This window comes from Phaseolus vulgaris, chromosome 5 (assembly GCF_000499845.2).
Source record: "Phaseolus vulgaris cultivar G19833 chromosome 5, P. vulgaris v2.0, whole genome shotgun sequence".
NCBI classification, from domain to species: Eukaryota; Viridiplantae; Streptophyta; class Magnoliopsida; order Fabales; family Fabaceae; genus Phaseolus; species Phaseolus vulgaris.
Genome location: NC_023755.2, coordinates 39139181 through 39156949, shown reverse-complemented (window position 1 = coordinate 39156949; position 17769 = coordinate 39139181). Strand labels below are relative to the sequence as shown.

Sequence of the window (17769 nt, the reverse complement as noted above, 5' to 3'; positions counted from 1 at the left end):
ATTATTTTAAATCTTCTATATTAATTACATGCCAAAAATAAGCATTCTCCAGGAAGCAACATCATCTTCTAGCTAAACAACTTATTGGAATCTATTTCTTAGACTTTTACCGCTGCAACTATTCCACTTTGTCTTCTACTGTAAGGACAAAGCTTGGCATGTATTTGAGACGTACTAGAAAATGGTCATAGTCAAATACTTTTCACCATAACCATATTAAATACTCTCCATCTCCATTATTCATCCACCAAAAACATACCTTGCAGGGATATCACAGTAGCTGCAGAGAAACACCTTCCCAAGCAATTATACGGTGTCTTTCTATTATGTCTTATTTTGATTCACAACTTCAGATATACATATGTTTCTGCAGTGTTACCTAGGATATTGCTTTCTTTTTCTTAAATGCATGCATGTTCTTCGTCTCCTCTCTTTTATGTTTCTTTTCTAATATCTTTTTTATGGGCTAGTCGCAGACGTATACAATGTGGATGACTTTTTACGTTGCTCTTTTAGCTGTTCTACTTATTCAAGCTCATGCTCAACCAGGTTCGTTACACCAAAACACCAACCATTTCTTTTCTCAAACAACTTCATTATATCATTATTTTCTGTGCTAAAATAATACAAAAGAAGACAGACAAAAGAGAAAAAGAATAAAAAGAATCATTATTTATTTCAGATAACATTAAAATCATTATTTGATATTATAAGAATCATTAAGTATATCTCAATCATTCGTATGCTACACTGAAAACTAACACTTATCCATAATAAGTATATTGTAAAATTCATCCTATTTTTCATGTTATATTTGTTGCAGTAATATAATGTTTTATTATTTATTTATTTTTTTTATCAGCAATAATGATTGAATAACAGGAACCACTTAGGTGGTTCAACCCTTATACATACCTAAAAAATGAGACAATTTCTCTGGTCTCCCAAACCAGCAGGTAGAGGGAGACAAACAGATCTACCACTAAAAAATCTGTACAGCCCGTACAATTTCAAAAACTAACCCTATATTCTTTAAAATGTTTTATTATTTAATGTTTAAATCTTTTTTCTTTTTTTTATTATTTAATGTTTTAATCATATAATTTAAATCATCATCGAATTGAATTCAATATATCTCCTTTCACCATTAAGTTTCTATATTTAATGTTTGATTCTTATGATCTCAATACCATCCTATATTCACATACAATATACAAAAATATATATCATATAAGTACATATACCATGCATTTTATCATCATCACCGTCACCATCATGCACACGCATACACATATGTCTGTATGTGTGTATCAAACCAATGGATGTCACCAAGTAACCATACCACCATTTGTAAGGGACTCAATTATAAAAAAGAAAAGTTATTGAAGAAGCAAGGAACAAAGAAAAGGAATTTCAGTCGTTTGGAGGCATGAAACACATGGTCCACAATCAGAAAAGAAGGCACACATGTAAAAGTGAGAAAGAGGAAGTGCCTAACAGAAAGTGGAATGAGTGGAATGATTACCCGATTTAAGGATCATGGAAGGGAAAAAAGGATTATCAGATCAACATTTTTTTCCTAAATTCTCTCCCTATTTGTCCTTCTTGTCTTCCTCTAAATTCTGCTAATGAGTAAGGGTTGTGACTCTCAGAATTGTGACTCTTTTCAATCTTTGTACCTAAAGAGTAATGATATGTTCACAACTCTAATTTTTTATATAATTTTCAATACTATTATTTTAATATTTTTTCATATTATTTAATTAAAGATTTATCTTTTATTATATATATTTATTTCTAAACACATTACATAAAAAATTGTATACAACTTTAAAAATTTTCAAACTATCATTTTTCTGTCTGAAATTAAATAATACACACATAGCATATCCATCTAGTTTTCGTTTTGCAGTCTTAACTGTTTCCCCTGGCCATTACACCATCATCATGTGCACATTTCTTAAGTAAACTCATGTTGATCTAGTGACCTTATCCCTTCAAGCAAAGAAAGACTTCTCTCTCTTTTTGTAGCAACTTTAACAGAGTATATGCAATTTTATGTTTTAGGATTCATCAGCATAGATTGCGGAGCTGAAGCAGGTGTCAACTATACTGAGCCATCAATAAACATAAATTATGTTTCGGATGCAGATTTCATAAATACTGGTGTGAGAGGGATAATAGCTTCTGAAGAGATCAACACACACACACTCAACGACAAATGTGGAGGCTAAGAAGCTTTCCAGAAGGAAAGAGGAACTGCTACAAAATAAGCATCACAAAAGGCTCTAAGTATCTCATCCGCACTATTTTTCTGTATGGAAATTATGATGGCCGAAATATATTACCAATGTTTGATCTTCATCTGGGGACTAACCTGTGGGATACAGTCACTATATACAATGCATCCATTGACGAATCCATGGAGATCGTACATGTACCTTCACTGGATTTCGTACAAATCTGTCTGGTTAACACAGGAAATGGTACACCATTTATAACAGCCATTGAATTCAGGACTTTGAAAAATGATACATACGTCACTGAATCAGGATCACTGAAACTTCACGATTACCTGCGATGCGATTTGGATGATGACAACAGGTGAAATCATAGTTATGGATTAAATCTTTTTCTGCATTAAAAAATTGATTGACTCTATTCTACTTTTCTGATTTTCTCACAGGAACTGGACTGATCGTGATGATTATGATCGTTTCTGGTATACCTGTGACTTCAAGCAAGATTGGACACAGCTAAGTGCTTCGATTTCAGATGATTCTTTGAATCAGAACGATTACGACCCGCCAGCTACCATCATGAGCACCGCAGTTACACCAGCAAATGGTAGTGCTCCGTTGGTAATAAGCTGGGAGCCAGAAGATGAAACCGAGGAATTCTATATGTACATGCACTTCACGGAGATCCAGGTGTTAACCACGAATCAGACAAGACAATTCAACATCAGGAGGAACGGTGAATCAGGGTGGTGGTTTCAAAATTTCTCTCCACTGTACCACAATGTCACTACTCTATATACCCCGTCAGCCATCAGCGGCAAAGTAATTACATATTCACTGGAGAGGACCAAAAATTCTACCCTGCCTCCCATCATCAATGCCATTGAAATTTACAAAGTAATAGACTTACAGAAACCTCAAACACTCCAAGGAGATGGTATTTTTCATTTTTTAAATCCATTTATTTGGTTTTCACGATTGTACATGACCTTAACTACCTTCAACCCATCTTTTTCATTGAAAAAAAGTTGATGCGATTACAAGTATCAAGTCAGTTTATGGAGTGAGAAGAGATTGGGAAGGTGATCCATGCGCCCCTGCAGCCTACTTGTGGGATGGTTTGAACTGTACTTATGGTGACAATGAGGTCCCAAGAATCACAACTTTGTAAGTCTTCTTGCCCAAATTTCTATTATTGCTTCATAAAAACTCAGATGATATTGTATATAACTATTGATTTAGCAAAACAGGAATTTATCTTCGAGTGGATTGTCAGGAAAGATAGACACTTCAATCTCAAATCTCAGCATGTTGGAGAAGTTGTGAGTTTTTATGTTTTTCTTTTATTTCACCCAATCCAAAAATAGAAGAGGCCAGAAAAAACTCTTGTGTTAAATATTTATATTAATTATGCTATGCACTTATCTGTAAGATATTCTTTTCACTTTCGGCACATGTGTCAAGATTTAAACATACTTACTATAGGCGACCTATTTGTTTTCCAGGGATTTATCTAACAATAACTTAACTGGTGAAGTTCCTGATTTTCTGATTCATTTGCAACGCTTGAAGATCTTGTAAGTTACTTCATTTACTGGAACACTATATATGTTATCCTCTGTATCAGATAATAGAAAGCGATATTATTTTTAGAAACTTGGAGAAGAATGACCTCTCCGGTTCAATTCCCTCTGCACTTGTTGAAAGATCTGAGGAAGGTTCTCTCTCGCTAAGGTATGAATCTAACTAAAATGTCTCAAATTCATAATATGGTTATTTATGCGGATTATTATATGATTATTAATTACTTATACTTAAGGCAGTGTTTGAGATTCATTTATACATGATCACCAAATTTCTAAGCACAAGCAAAAGAAATTGAAGTATGTATTTAAATTATGGACTACTTGTAAGGTTTAGTGAAACTTAAAATAATTTTTCTGTGATTTCCATGCTAGTGTGGGTCAAAATCCAAATCTATGTGAATCTGGTCAATGCAACGAGACGAAAAAGAAAAACACTGCTACACCCATACTAGTAGCATCAATTAGTGGGGTTTTAATTCTTCTAATGGCCGTTGCAATACTGTGGATTCTTAAAAGGAAAAAATCAAAAGGTAATGCTGAAATAATTACGAAAAGTTCGTATTTTTTATATCAAGAATTTGCCAACAAGTTATTTTTAACCTATTAATTTTCTAAATATTGTTGAAAAATTTAAAGATTCGGTGGCAGTAAATCATCAGATTGAGATTTCACAGCAATCCACAGAAAAGGATGATTCGCTCCTGCAACGCAAAAGTCAAACGTATTCATACAATGATGTCCTTCAAATCACTAACAATTTCAATAGAATTATTGGTAAAGGAGGATTTGGAACAGTTTACCTGGGCTTTATCGATGAGACTCCAGTTGCAGTGAAAATGCTTTCCCCATCAGCAGTTCGTGGTTATCAACAATTTCAGGCAGAGGTAAGTTATTAATCAATTTATCTCTGGGCTTTATTAACCAACCAAACATATATGGTTTAACATGGTTGTGATTTTGATTTCCAGGTTAAACTTCTAATCAGAGTTCATCACAAAAATTTGACATCCCTTATTGGTTACTGTAACGAAGGAACCAACAAGGCTCTCATATATGAGTATATGGCTAAAGGGAACTTACGAGAACATCTCTCAGGTTGGTTCTAAATAAAATTATTTTCTTGTTAAAAATGTCTGAAATCAATTTCCAAGTTTGATTTCATTTCTGAAATTCTTTATATGAAATTTGTAATGGTAGAGAACTGTATGAATCGTATGACTAACTTCTACGGAACAAAAACAAACATGTAAAGAAAGTTACAGAACTCTTGTTACTGTAGGTAAATACAACAAATCACCATTCTTGAGCTGGAAGGACAGACTTCGTGTAGCAGTTGATGCAGCCCAAGGTTAGAAAGTAAAATTCAAATTATGAATTTTTGTAAACTCCCTTTTACCTTCTTGACACAATCTAATATCAGGGTTGGAATATCTGCAAAATGGTTGCAAGCCTCCTATAATACACAGAGATGTAAAATCTACAAACATCTTGTTGGATGAACACTACCAAGCAAAATTATCTGATTTCGGTCTATCCAAAGTTGTCCCAAATGATGGGAGATCTCATGTGTCAACTATTGTTGCTGGTACTTTTGGTTATCTGGACCCTCAGTAAGTACTTTAATTATTGCCTTTTACATGATTTTTCTAGGGAAATTTACTGAGCATTTCCAGGTGAATATTTAAGTTATCATCACAAAATCCGCAGAGAGTAAATAATTTCGGTTACATGATTTCTCCTGCAGCTACCACTCTTCCAATAGATTAACACAGAAAAGTGATGTTTATAGCTTTGGAGTTGTTCTTTTGGAAATAATCACAAATCAATCAGTAATGGCAGGGAAAGAAGAAAAAGGTCACATAAGTGAACGAGTTAGCTCCATGATATCAAGAGGGGATATCAGGGCCATAGTTGACTCAAGGTTAGAAGGAAATTTTGACATTAACTCCGCATGGAAAGCCCTAGAAATAGCAATGTCTTGTGTTTCTCCAAATCCCAACGAAAGGCCAATGATGAATGTGGTGGTGATTGAACTACAGGCGACTTTAGCGACGGAATTAACTAGAACAGAGCATAATAATGGTGGTGATCCTATGTATTCTGTTTCAGCGGGGAGCGAGGATTTATACCCCGATTTCATGCCCTTTGCTAGGTAAAAAGCTTACTCAAGATGAGAATAATAGAACACCGTTGGAAGAAGGGAAAGTGATGTTTGTACAAGAATATGGTTATTAGGTGCTTTACTTTTATCAGTTTTCTGAATCTGTGTTGTTTATGAGTGGTGGTGATAGCAGTAATAAAAAGTTAAAAATATTATTATGGATTTGTAAACTTGAGTTTTCAAAAATAATCACTCTAGTTTATCTTTAGAAATTTTGATTAACAAATACTTACTGTTTAAGCTCGACAAAAGTAATGAGAAAATATTAAGACAGCTTTTGATATATGCGGAAATATGTTATATACGTTGGTAAAGTTAAAATTAATAATATGTTATATAATTTAGTAATAATAAGTTAGCTTCTTCCCTTTTGCATATAGATAGTTTCCTTCTTTCTTTGTACCTCCTTTCAAAACTCTATTTTTTTCGGATTTCCCTCAACTTTTAAGGCAATGTAATTTGAATGGAATTGACATTTGAGCATATATTGGCATAGAGTTCTAGCAGATGACTTTGGACGCCTACAACTTCAATTCTCGTCTTATGAAAATTCATTCTTAAACCAATCGCCAATTCAAAACATATGATCTGAAGATTGTCTTTATTGTGAAAACATTTTGGTTTGTAGCTTGACAAACCATGAGAGTGTCATCTGGGAACTAGAGCATTGAAACTTCTATTATCCCCAACTTCCATTCCTTTCAACTTACTTTGGCTCACTGCTTTCCTTACTAGGTCTGCCAAAACTCCCACAACCACCAAAAAGAGAAAATACTTTTATTTTGTTATTAGTTTTGATCACTTTTCCTTCATAAGATCTTCCACCATTTCATTGGCTACAATGATGCTTCCAACAAGCCCTTATCTCTTGGAAAAGCTTATTGAGATTGGTCTTGTAGCAGTTACAACCTTTTTGGATTTTTCATGTATTCTCAAAGCTTTGAACCGCTTGTAGAATGTCTTCCTTAAGTCCAAATTTACTGAAATGTAATCCTTGTTAGATCGTCCATTTTGTACTAACGGTGTCTTTTGAGTATAGCTATCCTTCTTCTAACAGAGCAATGGAATTTCACAATCAGTGTCAAAATCTAATACTAGATTTTTTTCTTCTTTCTTCATTGATTGTCTCGATGTAGTAAAAAATCCAATAGACAATTTTGCAAAGTTTGGGCATATAAAAATTTTTGAATAGTAAATTTTTTGAGTAATAATAAAAAATGAAGTTTCTTAACATTTCAGATTGTTAGTTTTGGATTAGAAACTCAAGATTCATGAAAATCGAAATATGAGAAAAATGTTTCTAATAATTCATAAAGGATGGTTTAGCCAGATGCTTTGATGAAATTGAAGTTAAAACCATTTGGTCTAATATTTTTTGAGCCATCACACTGTCACAGTGCATCCCTTACCTCTTTCTCTCACACTGCATCTTACTTTTTTCTATGATATCTTTGCAATCAGCTTAATATTTTCCTCATGTAAGATTCAAAAAATCCACACTCCCTAGCCTAACCTTATAATTAGGTAGCTTTGAGAATAGTTTTGCAAACAATCTTCTAGTCTCAGTTCACGATCCTCATACCACACTCCATCCACATCCACACCTTTAATTTGGTTCGACATCCTCCTCCATGAAATAGTCCACACTTGTTTTTTTTTTTTTTTATCAGCAATAAAAAATAAATAAATGGGAACCACTTCAGGGGTGGTCCAACCCTTATACATAAATAGCTAGCGCCTTACCAACCTCCAACCAAGGGACACCTTCCAACTTAAATAAGGAACAACCAAAGCTACTCAAAAAAGCATTAAACAACCAGCCTCATACAATCTACTGGGTTCAAAACCCAGTTGGGGTACGTAAAGAAATTACAACAGGACTTTGCAAAAATCCAAGACCAAACATTTACCTGTACCAGTGCAAATACCTCGAGCGCATCTACCACTCCCCTGTCGAAGGTCACCGAGTTCCTATGTCTCCAAATTCCACTCACAACACCAACCCAAATCGCCCCCCAAACGTCATTAACCACATTAGAAGCCGAACACAACCTGAATTGTTGGAAGTTTACCAAAGGGTCCTTGTGAATAACAAACGACACTCCAAGCCACTCAAAACAAAGACACCACACCCGCCAGGTAAACTCGCAGACGGAAAACAGATGACAGGACAACTCTTCCACCTTCCCACACAAACCACTCACCAGATTCTCTACCACCACCCCTCGCCTTTCCAAATTTACCCTAATAGCAATCTTATTCTCCATCACCCTCCAAGCAGTGACCAAAGCGGAAGGCAAAGCATTGCACCTCCACAACTTACTGTAAACTGGAGAAACCTCCCCAACTTTATCTTTCCTAACCTGAAAATAGGCTGAGTTAACCGTAAAAGTATGAAACCCCCCTGCCTTTCAAATCCAGCAATCTGCCTTCCCTGATTCCAACTTCGCCCCTTGTAGTAACTGCAAGAACTGCTCCACCAGAGGATTCTCCCATTCAAAAAAGGGTCTACGCCATTCAAAGTGCCACACCCAAACACCATCAATCCAATTCCCTAGTTCAGCCACCTTTGCACCTTTTGTCACACTAAGAGAGAAAATTCTCGGGAAAACACTCTTCAACGCTCCACAACTCAACCAATTGTCCTCCCAAAAAAGGATAGCCCTCCCCTCACCAACTTCCCACTCAAACCCATCTTCAAAACTTCTTCCCCAACCCTCTGAAGCCCACACCTCCTTCAAATCTTTCCACCAAAGAGAGCCCCTACCAACTTTACCTTCCTCTCTCAAGCTTCTCCACCCACCGTACTTAGAAACGAGGATCTCTTTCCACATACCACCCTTATTCGTACCCAACCTCCAGATCCACTTACCTAGTAGAGCCAAATTGAACAACCTTAGGTCAATAATACCTAGACCCCATAGTCACGAGGCTCACAAACCTTTTTCCAAGAGGCTCGAGCGATCTTCCTACCATCTGAACCCCATCCCCAAAGGAAATTCCTTTGTATTCGAACTAACTTCTCTGCCACCACAGATGGTAGATGTTTAAACTTGGAAGTGCATTAAGTCTGTGAACCCGATACAATTTAGGATCTATGATTAACTATAGTTTGGCGGGGAAAAAGTGTTTGCAAAATTTTGTTTAGTCACCAAAGTAATGTTTCACGAGATGCCTTATGCAGTGGTGAGTATGAGATGCAGACATACTAGAAACATTGAAGAAAGCTGAGGCAGTTCTCAATTTATAAGGCAATTAAAACAATGCATATACATGACATAATTTTATAGAAAAAGGATGTCAAAAAACAAAATAAAAAGGATAACATAGATGTAAAAGGTAAGAAAAAAAGAGTAAAAACCAGCTAATAGTTGAACCCTTTATGTAAAAAATGTGTAAAAAGAAGTTTAATTTTCATCCCTTTGTGACTATCACGGTCTTCAAATGAGGCACTCTCAAGCTATGATGTGATTCAAATCATGTTCAATTTTGTTTTGGTTGGTTTGAGTAAAATGAATGGGATTAAAGTTAAGGCACTTGGAGCTGCCGTGCACTGTTTGGTTGTAGCCAAGTTCTTTCTCCATCATAACAATTTGAATCTGTATCCTATTATTTTTCAAATTTCTTAAACTTATTCTTTATTTTTTATTTGAAAATCCAGAACTTCACAAAAAATACTTCCAAAATTAAAATTTTATTCCAAAAAAGTAAATATGGAATGTAAAAAGTACATTTTGAAGAAAAAAATTAGAACACAAAATCTAAAAATACATTTCGAAGAAGGATTTTTGAAATTCAATATTATATTTTAAAAATCTAAATCTAGAAATATATTTAAAAAAAAAGTTCCAAATATAATTTTTTATTTATATTCACATTTTATTTAAGGTCATGAGATATTTTCGTATTGGTAAGTTCAAATTGATATCACCATAAAATTGGGTGTTGATTCGAATTGATGAGTAAGAATTTGCCTCCTAACAAAGTCCTGTGCAATTTGAAGTGCATTGAATTCCTGTTGTACTGTGGAGAGGGATGAATGAGATTTTTTTTTTCTTTTTATTAGCAAGAAAAAATAAATAAATATGAACCATTTAAGGGGTGATCTAACCCTTATACAAACAATAACACAATAAATCCCCACACCTCTTTCAAACAACCTAATCCTCACTAACTTAGAATTACAAACAACCCAACTAAAAGAGCATACCTTACAAAAGCTCACTTAATTGAAAACATACAAGTTATAGGATCTATGCACCAGAGTAAGAAAAACTAGCATAAACATATTTTGAAGTTATCCAAGATCAAGCCCTTAATTGTGCCAAGGTGAACACTTCCGAAAGGTCGATCACTCCACCTTGGAAAATATGTTTATTCCTGTGCTTCCAAATTTCACTAACTATAGCAATCTAAACACTACTCCAAAACAACATTAACCTGGACAAGATCATTAATCAGATTAAAATATAAGAAGTGAGGGATGAATGAGATAATATCCTCCTTAATGGGAAAAATAAATTATCGGTAAAAAATTATATGGATAATTCATATTTAGGTGATACTTAGATTCGTGAAAATAGAATATTTCTGATTAATTATGTACAACATGTAATCATTGATGGTGTTCATGTTTTAACTTTGATTCATGGGGAAGAGACTAAACCTAGTAGGACTCCTGCTGGGGACAACATTAACTTCTGTCATAAATTTCTACTTCACATACCAACTGTCACACAGTATTAACAGAGTCACCTTTTTAAATGAGGAATAGATAAGGTCCCTAACTCCTTCTGGATCACAAACATTAGACACCCTTTCTTTTTTTAAGCTTCATATGAACAAACAACGACAAACACATAAAAAGCTCAACCCCAATCCATCACAGTAGCTGCACAGATTAAAATAATGAATATTATAAAAATAAATTAAGCTAGTTAGAGTGTTAAGAGTTGATTATTTTATCGCTTAAAAAGAAAAAGAGAGTAGTTAATTAAATTTGTTTTAGATAAACTGTGTGTAGTTACAAGAAAATCATGAAATAAAAACCAATTTTATTGATAAAAAATAATTAGTTGTTATAGTGACTAAATTAGAGACTAAAAAAATTTTAGTTTCTAAATTAGTTTCTATTATTGTTAAGTGGTTTATAAATTGGTATCTAATTAGCAACCAAAATTTTTTTTAGTCTTTAATTTAGTCACTATAGCAACTAATTACTTTTTGGTTTCTAAAATTAGTTTTTATTTCATGATTTTCTTGTAGTGTGTTGAATATATTTTGACTAAATAAACTTACTTAAATTGTAACCATCTTATAAAATATTTAGGTATTTTTAATTGTCTATACTTAAATTTTTTGTTCATAATTAGTGTCTATACTTAAAGGTTCCATCTCCTGAAGTGTCTCTTTTTTAAATTTATTAATTCTTTATTGATAAAAAAAAATTATTCATAAAATAATTTTATTTTTACAAATGCATAAATACTTAAAAAATAAATAAAATTTGTTAATAAAAACTTCATAAAAATGTATAAAGTTGTGGTGTTGTCCTTAAAAGGGACCTCCAGTTTCATCCCCCATAGACGAGTTCAATGTTTCGACTACAACGTTTGCTCTGAAGTCCATAACTCTGTCACAATTTTATTCGTAAAATAACGCTTGAATGGATTAAAGAGAAAATGTATTTAAACTACTTTAATTGATGTGAGAATATTGCCATAACTAAAGCTTAATTAAGCAAACCTTGAAAAAAAGGTAACCAAGTTGAGTTGGTCCGCATTTATGAAATATGTATATACGAGTCTGATTTGTCCAACTTAATTATTTGAAACTTCAACCGATTGAAAATACTCATGCTTGAGTTAGTTTTGTTAAATTTATATACGTGGTTGATCACAATTTTTTTAGTACCCATACTTCTTTCCTGCACTTTGGTATGTGCAACAGAAGTTCAAATTGTTCATTGTAAATATTTTAAATGGTAGTATGGAAATTTATTTTGAAATATGAAATTGAGAATTAAACATTCATTTCTGTAAGCTAACCACAATTCTTTGTCAGGTAAAAGTTTAAAAATATGGTGCTCGTATATCTGTCATCCTACAGAGTGTTGGTGACTTTCTTCATTGCTTTTCTATGTGCTTTACTTATTCAAGCTCAGAACCAAGCAGGTTTGATGATGGAAAACATGAACTTCATTATATCATAATTTTAGCTGAAGTCTCAATTCCCATTGTTCATAGCATATTTTTGTGTATTAGGTTTCATCAGCATAGACTGCGGTGCTCGTGCCGATGAGAAATATACTGAAGAGTCCACAGGCATAGATTACATATCAGATGCAAGTTTGATAACTGGTGGTGTGAGTAAGTCAATAGCATCTGATCTCAAAGGAATGTATCAGCAACAGATGTGGACTGTGAGAAGCTTCCCTGAAGGAAGAAGGAACTGCTACAAAATAAAAATCACAAGACACTCTAAGTATCTTATCCGGACTCTTTATTTGTACGGAAATTATGATGGGCTGAATAAGACACCACAATTTGATCTTCTTCTGGGACCTAACTTCTGGCACACAGTGACTATACACAATGCATCCATTGTCCAATACAAAGAGATCATACATGTACCTTCACAAGATTATGTACAAATCTGTATGGTTGACACCGGCCATGGAACACCATTTATATCAGCTATAGAATTGAGAAATTTGACTGATAATCTTTATGTCACTCAATCTGGATCGTTGGAAACTCAGGAGCGGTGGGATTTAGGTTCAAACATCGTCTACAGGTGAACTCTACTTTTGGATTAAACTTTTTCTCTCAGGTACAAGGACTAATTTTGTTTTCTCTCAGGTACAAGGACGATGTTTATGATCGTTACTGGTTTTTAGGCAACACCAATGATTCGACACAATTAAGTGTTTCGATTTCTGATAAGAATTTACTCTACCAGTCCGAATACTACCCGCCAGCTATTGTGATGAGCACTGCAGTTACACTTGTAAATGCTAGTGCTCCGATGGTAATAAGCTGGGAGCCAAAACATGAAACTGATGAATTCTATGTTTACATGCACTTCATGGAGGTTCAAGTGTTAACCACCAATCAGACAAGACAATTCAACATCACGCTGAACGGTCAATCATGGTATCCAAATTGTTCTCCGCAGTACATGAGCGTCCAAACTATATATAGCAAGTCAGGCATCAGCGGGAAAGAAATTAAAATTTCTCTGGAGAGGACCGAAAATTCAACCCTACCTCCCATCATCAATGCCATTGAAATTTACAAAGTAAAACAATTCCAGAAATCTGATACATTCCAAGGAGACGGTATGCCGAGAAAGAGACTAAAATTTCTCATATATCTCAAATCCTTTTCTCTAACTAGTTCACACACAACTGCAAGTGCTCTGAACTATTTTTTTTTTCTTTTTTAAACTTGCATTTAAAAAAAGTTGATGCGATTACAAGCATCAAGTCAGTTTATGGAGTGAAAAGAGATTGGGAAGATGATCCATGCGCCCTGCAGTCTACTTGTGGGATGGTTTGAACTGTACTTATGGTGTAAATGAGGTCCCAAGAATCACAACTTTGCAAGTCTTGCTGCCCAAATTTCTATTTTTGCTTTATAAAACTCAAATTATATTGTATATAAATATAACTATTCATTGTCAAAACAGGAATTTATCTTCAAGTGGATTGTCAGGAAACATAGACACTTCAATCTCAAATCTCATCATGTTGGAGAAGTTGTGAGTTTTTTTTGTCTTTCTTTTATTTCACCCACTCCAAAAATAGACGAGACCAAAAAAACTGTGTTATATCTTTTTATAATTATTCCATGCACTTATCTGTAAGATATTCTTTTGACTTTCGGCACATGTGTCAAGATTTAAACATACTTACTATAGCCAAACTATTTGTTTTCTAGGGATTTATCTAACAATAACTTAAGTGGTGAAGTTCCTGATTTTCTGATTCATTTGCAACACTTGAAGATCTTGTAAGTTACTTCATTTACTGGAACAGTATATACTATCCTCTGAATCAGATAATAAAAACCATATTTTTTTTAGAAACTTGGAGAAGAATGACCTCTCCGGTTCAATTCCCTCTTCACTTATTGAAAAATCACACAAAGGTTCTCTCTCACTAAGGTATGAATCTAACTAAAAGGTCTCAAATTCATAATATGGTTACTTATGATGCTGATTGATTATTAATTATATTTATGGCATTTGAGATTCATTTCTAAATGATCCACAAATTTCTGAGCTCAAGAAAATAAATTGAAGTATGTATTTAAATTATGGATTATTTGTAACGTTTACTGAGACTTGAAACATATTTTTCTGTGATTTCCATGGTAGTGTGGGTCAAAATCCAAATCTATGTGAATCTGGTCAATGCAACGAGACGAAAAAGAAAAACATTGTTACACCCATAGTAGTATCCATTTGTGGGGTTTTAATTCTTCTAATAGCCGTTGCAATACTGTGGATCTGTAAAAGGAAAAAATCAAAAGGTAATGCTGAAGTAATTACGGCAAGTTCGTATTTTCTATTAACATTTTACCATAAAGTTATTTTTAACCTATTCATTTTCAAAATATTTTTTTGAAAAATTTACAGATTCGGTGGCAGTAAATCATCAGAATAAGATTTCACAGCAATCCACAGAAAAGGATGATTCGTTCCTGCAAGGCAAAAGTCAAATGTATTCATACAATGATGTCCTTCAAATCACTAACAATTTCAATAAAATTATCGGTAAAGGAGGATTTGGAACAGTTTACCTGGGCTTTATCGATGAGATTCCAGTTGCAGTGAAAATGCTTTCCCCATCAGCAGTTCATGGTTATCAACAATTTCAGGGAGAGGTAAGTTATTAATCAATTTACTCTAGGTTTATAAGCTTGTTACCAAACTTATATGGTTTAACATGGTTGTGATTTTGATTTCCAGGTTAAAGTTCTAATCAGAGTTCATCACAAAAATTTGACATCCCTTATTGGTTACTGTAACGAAGGAACCAACAAGGCTCTCATATATGAGTACATGGCTAAAGGGAACTTACGAGAACATCTCTCAGGTTGGTTCCAAATAACATTATTTTTTTGTTAAAAATTTGTGAAATCAATTTCCAAGTTTGATTCATTTCTGAAACTCTTTATATGGAATTTGTAATATTGGAGAACTGTATGAGTCGTATGACTAACTTGTACTGAACAAAAACAAACATGTATAGAAAGTTACAGAAGTTGTTCCTGTAGGTAAATACAACGAATCACCATTCTTGAGCTGGAAGGAAAGACTTCGTGTAGCAGTGGATGCAGCCCTAGGTCAGAAAGTAAAATTCAAATTATGAATTTTTGTTAACTCTCTTTTACCTTTCTTAACACGTTTGCCGTATTTATAAATCTAATATCAGGGTTGGAATATCTGCAAAATGGTTGCAAGCCTCCTATAATCCACAGAGATGTGTCAACTATTGTTGCTGGTACTTTTGGTTATCTGGACCCTCAGTAAGTACTTTAATTATTGCCTTTTCCTTCATTTTATAGGAAAATATAGAGAGAATTTCCACGTGAATTTTTTCGTTATCATCACAAAATCCGCAGAGGAAATAATTTGGGTTTCATGACTTCTCCTGCAGCTACCACTCTTCCAATAGATTAACACAGAAAGGTGATGTTTATAGCTTTGGAGTTGTTCTCTTGGAAATAATCACAAATCAATCAGTAATGGCAGGGAATGAAGAAAATGGTCACATAAGTGAACGAGTTAGCTCCATGATATCAACAGGGGATATGAGGGGCATAGTTGACTCAAGGTTAGAAGGAAATTTTGACATTAACTCCGCATGGAAAGCCCTAGAAATAGCAATGGCTTGTGTTTCTCCAAATCCCAACGAAAGGCCAATGATGAGTGTGGTGGTGATTGAACTACAAGAGAGTTTGGCCACGGAATTAGCTAGAACAGAGCATAACAATGGTGGTGATCCTAGGTACTCAGTTGCGGAGGGGAGCGAGGATTTAGACACCGAATTCATGCCCTTTGCTAGGTAAAAGCTTACTCAAGATGAGAATAATAATAGAACAACGTTGTAACAAGGGAAAGTGATGTTTGTACCAGAAGTTGGTTATGAGTGGTTTACTTTTATCAGTTTTCTGAATCTGTGTTGTTTAGGAGTGGTGATACCAGTTATAAAAGTTAAAAATATTATTTTGGATTTGTAAACTAGAGTTGCCAAAAACAATCACTCTAGCAAGTTTTATTATTTTAATCTTTAGAAATTGTTATTAACAAATACTTAGTTGAAACTCAAGAAAAGTAATGAGAAAATATTAAGACATAGAGGATTGCTACAGCTTTTGATATATGCGGAAATATGTTATAAGTTAGTAAAGTTAAAATTAATAATGTTATATAAGTTAGTAATAATAATTTAGCTTCTTCCCTTTTTTATATTGATAGTTTCCTCCTTACTTTTGTCTACAATCCCCATACAGAACTCTCTTTTCTTCGAGTTTTCCTGAACTTTTAAGTCAAGGTATTTGAACGGGATTGACATTTGGGCACAGTTAAGCATATTGGCATAAACCGCTTGCTGCTGATTTTTGTAGCTTCGCAAACCACCAAAGTGTGATCTACGAACTGAGCATTGAAACTTCTACTTGGCCTATTTTCACTCACTGCTTTTCTTACTAGGCCTGTCCAACCTCTCACAATGACCAAAAAGAGAAAATGAGCGATTGAGACCCTTGGTCTTAGACCCTTTGTGGGAATGAATTCTTGGGAAGAACTACCATTAATTAAAACAGATACAAATGATAGCATCCTTTAATCCAACTAATATATTTCTCACAGAAGCCTAATCTACTAAACATACAGTAGAGGAATTCCTATAGAACAGAGTCATAAGTTTTTTCATGATCAACTTTTATTATTAGTCTTAACCTCTTTTCCTTCATAAGATCTTCCACCACTTCATTGGCTACAATGATGCTTTTCAACAAGCCCCTATCTCTTATAGTTAGGTGGTTTTGAGAATCGTTTTGCGAACAATCTTCTAGTCTCAAATCTAACTACTTCAGGATCCTCATACTGCACTCCATCCACATCCACATCCACACTTTTAATTTGGTTTGACATTCTCCTCCGTAAAATAGTCCACACATGTAAAATAGTCCACACATGTTGATGTTTAAACTTGGAACTGCATTAAGTTCGTGGACCCTATACAATTTAGGATCCATGATTGGCGGAGAAAAAGTGTTTGCAAAATTTTGTTTAGTCACCAAAGTAATGTTTCACGAGATGCCTTATGCAGTGGAGAGTATGAGATGCAGTTATACTAGAAAACAGTGAAGAAAGGTGAGACAGTTCTCAATTTATAAGGCAATTAAAACAATGCATTTACATGACATCATTTTGTAGAAAAAGGATGTCAAAAAACAAAATAAAAAAAATAAACCCTAAACCCTAAATCTAAACCCCAAACCCTAAAAAGATAACAGAGGTAAAAGGTATGAAAAAAAATATTAAATTTGAATTCATCACTACAAGAAAATCATGAAATAGAAACCAATTTTTAGAGACCAAAATAATTAGTTGCAATAGTAACTAAATTAGAGATCATTTTGGAAACTAAAACAAAAATTGGTTTCTAAATTAGTTTATATTATTTTCTTGTTAAATAGTTTCTAAATTGGTCTCTACTTAGCAACTAAGGTTTTAGAGACTAAATTTAGAAACTAAATAATTGGTAGAT

General features: G+C 33.9%; 2 pseudogenes; both read left to right on the top strand.

Annotated features, from left to right (window-relative positions):
• Positions 1 to 1926: 1926 nt before the first annotated feature.
• On the top strand, positions 1927 to 6194 carry LOC137835894 (LRR receptor-like serine/threonine-protein kinase IOS1; annotated as a pseudogene).
• A 5704-nt stretch (positions 6195 to 11898) lies between these two features.
• Positions 11899 to 16421, top strand: LOC137835895 (putative leucine-rich repeat receptor-like protein kinase At2g19210; annotated as a pseudogene).
• The last annotated feature ends 1348 nt before the right edge of the window (positions 16422 to 17769 follow it).